The following is a 9906-nucleotide window of genomic DNA, read 5'->3' as shown; positions in this document are numbered from 1 at the left end:
GCCACGTATGCCTATATTGACTGCCATTCCATGTTCCACACGCTCAATGAGGAATCAAACCCAGGGCTGTTCTTGTGACTATACAAATATCTACATTTAACATGTTTATTCAGTGGAATGCTGTCCAATGGTGATGTCTTTCCGGTTGTGTGCAGCATTACATACGGCTCTGGTAGGTCAATGAAGGAGAGTAAAACCAACCCCGGGGCTTTTCGGCGAGACATTTGGGGAACCGTTCAGACTCACTGAAAGAGTCCAGCCGGGACTGATGAGCGCCATAACAGCCGTCCGTGAACCATGAACTGAGTCCACCCTGACCAAGCGGGTTCTGGAATACTGACGACAGTCCGACAGGGGACGAGGAGCAGCGGGTGTCCGTCCGTCAGACACGTCATTCGCGGGAAGAGGCTAACGTGCTCCCCAGCGGGGTCCACTGTCAGGGTTGAGGATGACAGTTGGGCAACGTTCACAAAAGAACGGGATAAATGCTGTATCAGGGCAGTGTGCAGACCTTTCTGGAGGCATGTGCTTAAACAAAAAAAAAAAAAACGATGTGTTGTCTGAAAAGGGGTATGTGCTATGCACAGGTGGAGCCTTACCTGGGTGCGTTCCTGTACTATACTGACACGGTGGATTCACGTCCAAGACGTAGCTCATTGCTGTTTTAGTATGCTGTTGTCGTTAGCTCTCGTCCATTTCTCATCCATCAACCCAGGTCATTACTGAGGACCAGAACGTCTTCTCAAAGATTAACCTGGGTACACGAGGGTGAACAGAATGCTAAACATCCCAATATCGATGCCTGATAGGGGGAAGAATGTGAATTATTGAAGTTGCAGTTCAGTTAAAGGGCCAGCGTTTTGGCCTCTGTCCGATATTTTCTTCATTATCTCCAGTAGGGATAAGGTTTGGGACGCACAGTAATATTTAATGTTAGATGGGAGATTAAATTAGTTATTTTCAAAAATTATCCTTTGTCAAGCTGCCAAACCACAAGCCTTGTTCTTAGTGAAGACTCTACAATGATAAACATGCAGTTTAGTTGGATAATTGCTTAAGTTTGCCATTTATTCTGAAGTGGTTCTTGTTATGTTAGACACTTGGGCACCAGATAGAATGCTGCTTTTCTCATAGATTTGTGAGTCTGTATATTTAGGCAGACTATCTGATAAATTCAACATCTGGAGTTCGCAGTTCTGTTTTAATTCCAAACAGTCTGCGTATGATATTAAACGGCCCACACGGCCTGTACCAAAACAGAAAGACCCATGATTCATCACAACAAAGTCTCACTGCACAATGTTGGCACCACACTCGCATGTTTGTGCGCCGTGTGTGTTCGCGTGTATTGTCTTTAGTTTCTGACTCCTCACACTGTCTCCAATTTGTTCTTGGATATCCGTAGCTTCCAACTGGAAGCACAGTTCGGGTTTCCTCCATTCACTTCAACTGGTATAACATTTTAACACAGCATCATCTTCCCTGTCACATCGTCCTAACTGGAATTCAGTGTTCTTTTGCAGCAAGCTTTTATTAAGTAATCCCACAGCCTGCGAATAGGTAACCTTATCCTTTGGGCGGAATGCAAACCAGACAATATAAATTTGAATTTGAAAATGTATAAATCCCTCTGAATTGAGCCAATTACCGCAGGCTCATGCTGGGCCTGCAGGCTGGGCTAAATTCTCCCCAGCTGGAGAAAAGTTCCCCTCTGTCCCGCTGTCTCAACGTGGCCACATACACTGCAGTGTGCAGTGGCGACTGGCGAGGGAAGTGTTCATTAGGTTAATAATGTACCAAGACAACGGGCTGAAACGGGAAGGAACTACCCAGGCTTGCCCAATGCGAACCGCTATTTTGGGGGTTTTTTTTGCAGCAAAGTGTTTTAAAGGGTGTTTTTTAGATGTTCAAATGTACACAACCACAGTCTTCTGTGGGGATTGAGCTTGTAGGAGGTTTCCCCTACGTTTTCCCCTTAAAGGCTGAGACCTCAAGATACGGTTCAAAGATTTGAAATATGAGCGTTTGGCAACCAGAGCGGCCCTTAAAAAATGGGTAAAGGGCGCAGTAATGGAATCCATATTTTCTCCATTTGTTTTCGTCAGTTATACCTACATATTGTGCAATATCAATGTAAGCTACAGCGTGTCGGCATTGTTTGAACAATTGATCCTCTCATAAAGAATTTGAAACTTTAAGACTAACAGGATCAAGAGGTTGTATTTTTGTTGCTCTTCATCCGGAGGGCCCTTAAGTGCTCAGTTGAAGCCAGTAATTGCTCAATTGTACAGATCCCCAATCCAAGCAGATACTGTATCAGCATTAACTCAAGCGTGCTGCTTCCTCCTTTATCTGTGGAAGGAAAACATAGGCCTGTCCTAAATAAGCAATTTTCCAAATGATGTAATGAGTCTGAAGAGGGCCTCTCTGTGCCTCGATTGGGTGATCAGACAGATCATCATGTGGCCCATCTCTCTCTAATGGATGATCCCAATCAGCGGGTCCATTAAATATATTTACTTTAGGACCCAAATAAATATGATCCTTTTTTCTTTCCTTTTTTCTTTTAATTTGTCCCCGTTTCCATCCCGCGTCCTACTCTTTCTGCTCATTGTTTTTGTTTGATGTGGCCAATAATTTACTCTTCGGCAACAGCTCCTGTTCAGCCCATTGGTCTGTCTGAGGAGGAAGCTAGTTATTGGGTTGATGCTGAATGTATATATCTTAGGGTCAAAGGTCTGGTTCAGCACCCTGTTGCTACATTTTTGTTTAACCACCTCAGTCACATAAATGCCAAGGACAGGGAAAGCTGATAGGGGCGTTTGACAAGACAAAGTAACGAAATGCAATTCTGACGGTGACCTTTCCAACATGGGGTCACAAACACTTTCGTCTGCACTAGTGTGTGTGCGTTAGTGTGTGTGCATGCGGGTGTGTGTGTGTGTGTGTGTATGCATATTTGTAAAATAGTGTGTGTACATCGGTGCGCATATGGGTGGGGATGGCAGGAATTGTGGTTAATGCCAAAAAGTGTAGCAGTTAACTACATAAAAGTCTTGTGGGAAAAAGACTCCGTCAAGGACATCTTGGGTCTGACTTCAGTTTCCCCAAAGAAAAGTGTGTTTTCTAAACTGCTTGAATTACAACAGCCGAGCAGAATACTGCAGTCATTGTCGCAGTGAACAGCTTCATTCGGAGCAGCCTCGTTCTTCCCTGAGGTAAAATAATTATAGGGCATAGGACGCACAGTAAAAAATACACAAGCCATTAGCTACAGGACGATTGATCCTGTGCCTCAAGCAAACCTTTTCAAGTGACTTAAGAAGTGGAAAGTCCCGCAAGAAAACACGTCACAAGAGAAGTATTTATCGTGTCCATCGCAGGGCTTGCAGCATCCAGAAATCTCATTTTTTTCCGCTCAAGCCACGCCGACTGATTTTCATCGCGTGTGGTCGAAGGAGATGTCGACCGCAAGAGTCCGTATGGGAACTTTCCGCTAAGGGTGATGAGAAATGGTCCCGATGAACAGGCGGGTAGAGAAAGTGTATTCATCCTCGACGTGGACAGCCAAGGCCTGATCTGTTCCCGCTCACCGCTGCGGCCGTGTCCTATTCATGGCCTCTTCGCCGTGTTTGAAAGCTGTAGTGATGACTGTATTTGCTACGTAACACCACAACAGCTGAGGAGTCGCATCGTTTGCGAGCGTTCAGTCTTCCTCCGATTTGCCGCGTTTGTTATTTTGCTTTTGATTTTGCACAAAATAGTTGCTTGCAGCACTGACGTCTCGTGGCGGGCTGGAATTGGAAAGGGCCAGGTAAAAAGCCCTAATGATAGCCATTTAACAGAGGAATCTGGGGAAGTATTGCATTGGCAAAGGAAAAGCAGAGTATTCAAGATCGTGCGATGGCTCATTGGCGAATTGGCAAGTCGGCATTCCTCCCGAAAAGTCCTCAATGGCCGGACCAAGGCTACAGTGGCTGCTGTTCCCTTATAACATAATCAACTGTCAAAGAGGGACTCCCACTTCTAGACAGAAATGGTCCACTTCCAAATGGAGATCCCTCCAGGGCTCTATCCATGCACCAACACACTTTAGAATTGGAAATATATAGTGATGAGCCGTCTATCTATCTCTGTGTGAGGGACTGACGGTGAGAGCAGACCACACAATCATCCCAACACACCCAGTCACTGCACCGTTAGATCCAACCCTATCCAAATCCCCACATCTGCATCCTAAACCATTGCAAAGCTGAGTCAGTAGGGGCTTTTCATCAGATCTGGTTCTACTAAAATACTTTTACTTCTACAGACAAGTCAGCCTGAGACCTAAGTCACCTTCACAGCTGAACCCATGTTGCAGAAAATAACAAGTGATTGTGCAAATATGGACAACCCATACTGTTGGTACATTTTCCAAAAGCGCAGCCAATATAATAGTCCTGTACCTATGTCTTAGACTAGATCGACATTTATTCAAAAGGCAGTTGTCTGCTAAAAAACAATTTACCAAAGACTGCAGAATTGTACCTATTTGACCATTCAGATACAGAAAGACAATTATCCAGGTGACTGCTATCCCCGCAGATGAGTTTTTGATGAACAATATGTTTTAGATCTCCAGAGATGAGTGGTGCAGCACTAACAAACAGATTGTCGGCCCCTATTGCTTTCCTAGCGCTAATAGCTAAAACCCCATCAACCTCGTTCAATACAAAACAGTCAGAGTCGCTCCTCCACATTAACAAAGCATCTGGGATTTTTTAAATATGTATATACTGTGTATATATATATATATTTATAGATTTGTGGGTAGTCATAGATTTGTGGGTAGTCATGGAAGATAAAGTGACATTAGGAAGTATTCAGTCCCCTTGGCTTCCTCCCCATTTTGCTGTGTTATGGACTTCATTTATAATTGATTACATTTTCACTTTGCCATCAATCTATGCGCAACACACCATAATAAAAAGCAAAAACACGGTTTAGAAATGTGAGCCAAGAATGACAACAACCCAATGCACACAGCCAAGACCATGCTGGACTGGCTTTGTGGACAAGTCTGTGAATGTCCTTGAGTGGCCCAGCCAAAGCCCGGAGCTTTTATCACTGCCAAAGTCACTTCCAAAAAGTTCTGAATAAAAGGACAGAACACATATCCAGATTACATTTTAGTTAATACAAATATCAAAAGCATGGACACACATTTCTAAAAAGGTGTTTTTAATTTGTAATTATGGGATTTTGTGCCTGGACTAAGGGAGCATTTTATTCAGCTGATCCATTACCAGTGAAGTCCATAACACAACTGGTTTGAATGTAAGGACAACACGCTACACCAGTGGATAATTTTGTAGCTCAGAAAGAGTAGTGTTGGAGACCCGTTGTCTAGGGCTAATTACTGTCTCCGGTGGGCCCGGCCAACGAATGTGGAGACAACCTCTGAGTTTAGGCACATGACCAAGAGACAATGGCCCTGTTTGGGATTCACGTTCCATGTGTTTCGTCCAAGCAAAGAAGTAGCTAGACAGTTGGGGACAACAAGATCCATATAGAATTCAGTCCAATTCTTCTACTGTTTCTGCAAGCAAATGCTTTGCCTGTGTCTCTCTAGCTTTTCGCCACAAGTGTTTCAGGATATGATACATCACATTAGACACACTTTTAGACAACACACACACACACAGAAACGTAGTTGGTGACAGCATATAAACCTTTCATATAACAGTACTCTTTTAAACGGATGAAAAGCTTTCATTATATTATTAGGCACTGTCAGTTTAGGTGATGGTGAATTTGATTGAAAACAATACACTCTCTAATAGTTACACAAAGATGAATGTGTATGTGTAATGAAATTCATTTTCTTTCCTTCATAGAAAATAATAAATCACCAGAAAATCTTGTGAATCATATTTTAGCTGACATTACAAGCCAGTATAAGAATATATAGATCAATAATGTTTGTGTTTCAGGGCACCAGAGCTCTGCTGCCATTGCAGTAGTTGATGAATATGTGGAGACCAGCCTATCCTATTTCTCTAATGAAGCAGACAGCCAGTCTGTTCATGAATCATTTATATTAAATGTTTCTTTGGGTGCAGGTTTCTCTCAGGAGCAGGTGGGTTTTAATATCTCTGGACTTCCTGGGTAGTCAAGGATCTATATAACCCTACAACTATTTGACTACATGATCAAGGTACAACATGTAGCTGCCAAACATCAGAGAAGTATTGGTTAACAAGGTGTGTAATCTGAAACAAAGCAGGATCCTAAATCTGCCGGAGTAGAAGCTGTCAGCTCGGTTTTCATCGCTCGCTCTACTAACGCCTCTTTCTCTCTCGCTCTCTTCTCTCTCACTCTCTTCTCTCCCCCTCTCTCTCTTTCTCACTCTGTCATAATCGCCCTCTCTATCTCTCTGTCTCTGTTATTGCAGTCATAGTAAACACTTGGTTAGTTGAGACCAACTGGGAGTATTCTGGCTCTTCCTGTGCTAGTCAAGGATAGCGGCGTAGCCCTGCATGGGCTTGGGTGCATACACCAACACATCTAACTGTATATTACAGAGAGGCCGCAGATTAACCACCAGGATTTCCACAATCTGTCACAACGGACTCTAACCTGTGGTACAGGAAATCCAATAATAAACCATTTTAAAGGACTCTTGTGGTTAGCAGATTTCGTTGTACTCTTTGTCAAGGCGATTTTTCACGAGGCCATTTCAAAACTGGCACCGGTGATGTCAGCAGCTGAGGTAATTCCTGTCCTGTTACCCGTCAATCACCTGTGAGCCAGGATGAAATTACCCAGGGTACCTGCGGTGTCCAATTACCCACAAGGCAAGGCTTGGTGTCAAAATATTGATTCAATTAATGTCTCCACTCAAAATAATGACACTTTCTGAAGACTTATGACCACCTAGATAAAGGCTGAACTAATCAAGTGTGGCAATGATGAACAGGGTGACATTTGGGACCTGCACCAAAGCCTTCTGGTGGAACTCTCAGAACACTCAACGTGCACACCCACACTGACACACACACACCAAACACATACACACACCAGAGCCTGGGAGAGCCTAAGTGTGTGTCCGTGGTATCATCTATCGCATCCTATTCATCTAATCCACATCCAGCTGTTCAGTTCTGTGATGTTCAGTGAGCCAGGGCCTGGTTACAGCAGGAAAATAAGTCGTAACTTCATTTTGGGCAATACTTATTATTATTACAGGGGCCTGCGTAGCAAGAGGCCCAAGGTTCAACTTTCAACATATTTCTTATAGTTAGTTACTGGGGCTGGTGAAGCAAGCACACCCATTATAATTTTTTTTAAGGACTTTGTAAACATACTAAATCTCAGTGGTTGAGCGCTACAAAGGCTTGTGACCCCATATTTAGGACCATTAGGTCTGCTAATGTAGGCAGAAATATACAATACAAAGATACATAAATATTTGAAGCCATAGCCGATCGTAAGCAGAGAAAATATTTGACTAAAAGCATATATGATTGAAAGCAGAGCAGATATCCATAGACCGTTATAGATGTCTAAAATATTATGCAAAATTAAACAAGTTAAGCAATCTGTTTATGTTGGTAGAGTTAGCTAGCTAGGTAGTCTCGCTAATTGCTAGTTTTCAGTAACATCACTATCTTCGGATTGCAAGTTAGCTAGAGAGACCTGCCAAACTTCTTAGGAGGGAGATATGGTTCGAAGGTAGTTATTGTCACAAGAACAGTGCTTTGTCAATAACCTCACTGTGTACATCTGACACAAAAACATTCCACTGATTTGTTTTGTCGTCCTTTCATAACAAACCCCCTGACCCTTAAAGGGGTAACCAACAGTGTATCCCAGACTGCTCAAGCCAGAAAGACCAAACCAATATTGCTTCACATGTTTAGGTTATACTTACTTAAAATGCTTATACTTGTATTACCAATGACAATATACATTTGCCTACATTTGCAAAATTGCATGAATTAATTCTAAAACAGCATCTCTTGAACTGTTTGTTTACGCTAGAGACCAGATCAACTTTGTTTCACAAATGTGGAAAAATCCAAGGGGGTGAATACTTTTGAGAGGCACAGTGTGACAGTTTATGATGGAGAATGTGAAAGGTGGTCCATGATGTAAATAGACATTGTTATCACTATTTTATCCTCTACGCCCTCATGTTCATCACTGTGCTATTAAATGTTGGCTATGCATTTTGGAGAATCGTTTGGAGCAAAACATTTCGATTCCTTTTGAGGAGCATCAAAGTCTAACTCCACTGTGGGAAGAAATGCGGGACTGCAGCATGCATGTCTCTTTGTGTACCCAGCTGCGTTGTCTCCCAGGAGGAAGAGTGGATACGACCTAACAGATGAGGGTCAAGGTCACGCGCTTTAAATTAGGATTACATTACCAGGATTAATCTCTTTCCAACAAATTAATGATTAAACTCTTTGTTAAAGTTCTCGGGAATGTCTAAAATGCGATTTCGGTGCCAACGCCGGAACCCTGTCCTTGGTACGGCATGCTCTTGGGAGAAACAAAAGCGGCAAGACTTCATTCGAAACAGTTAAACCACAACGTTGGACACCTTGGTGATGGTTTAGGCCTTACAAGTGCCTCAGAGACTAGAATGGTGTAAATAAAAGGTCTGGCCTTATCTTTAAGTTATCAACTGGCCTGTCAAGCCCCGTGAAACGGTTTAAGGAAACCTGCAACAAATGTAAACATTTACTGGTAGAGAAAAAATAATAATAATCTAAACCACGGCACAGGCCGTTTCATGCCAGAACTGTTTTGGGGCGCCAGGGGCGAAATTGGTTTACAAGTTGATGCATTAGAAAAACCCTGATGAAAAGATAATTAAAAACACAGGGCTAACCCAGTGTGCCAGGAAAGGCTGACGTATAAATCAAACAGTAAGAGGAAATGGGGGCCGGTCACAGACAAATAATCTAGACGTTTTACCAAAAGAATTGGCGATAACTAATTTGAAGCAGACGGCAAAATTAGCACTTGTTGTCATGAAATCCTCTTACTTATCTCTTATCGCTGTTTGGGGCCGACTCCATTGAGTTTTCTGAGTGTGTGTGTGTGTGTTTCTGTTCCGGAGTGAGCCGGCCAAGAAGTGTCTGGCTCCATCGAGGCTCGTTTCGTCCCTAGCCTCCGGGCAGGTGTTGGTGTGTGTTTGTATGTGTGAATGTATGAATGCGTGCGTGCATGCATATCTGTGGGCGTGTCTGTTGATTGTTTACTGCCTTATATGGTGAAGTTGGTCAGTTTGGAAATTCAGCATTTTGTTAAGAGAGCACTGTAGTGGAGCAAGACATCTCCTAGCTCTATGCAAAACATATTCACAAGCCACGTTCCACTTTTCCACTACTATTGAAAAGGGAGTCCTGCAAGCAAACAACATGAGTCACGACAACGTGAATACACCATTCATCTAAACACAAATCAAAGAGGTTGGCAGAGAACATATGCACAGGCTAAAAGACCCTAAACCCAAAGACTACAGTAGAGAGAGAGAGAGAGTGAGTGTAGCAAAGAGACAGATAGGGGGAAAGGGAGAGGGGCAAAAAGACAGATAGGGGGAAAGAGTTACAACAAGAACAACAGGAACAAATACAGAGAATATACAATAATCCCAGTCTTGCTTTTATGCCACCTGGTTTCAATTCAAAGTAGTAGCTGAATAACCCACTCAACTGTCTGTCCCTGCCTGAGACATGTCGTTTTGGAGCGTGTTGCTGCTCTGTTGAAAAAAAATTGATTGGGAAAACTTCCTTGTTAGATAGTGGTCTTCGTCAAATGCCTCAAGCTTTGATTGCAGTTGCCGCATGTTTGCTGTATTTCGGCTTGTTTTAGCTGTGTAGGAAAATAGCAAGCCCTAGAGTGAATGTCTTT

The sequence above is a fragment of the Esox lucius genome, chromosome 8 (genome assembly GCF_011004845.1).
Source record: "Esox lucius isolate fEsoLuc1 chromosome 8, fEsoLuc1.pri, whole genome shotgun sequence".
NCBI lineage: Eukaryota > Metazoa > Chordata > Actinopteri > Esociformes > Esocidae > Esox > Esox lucius.
The sequence above is the reverse complement of the archived record's forward strand: the minus strand, read 5'-3'. Positions refer to the sequence as shown.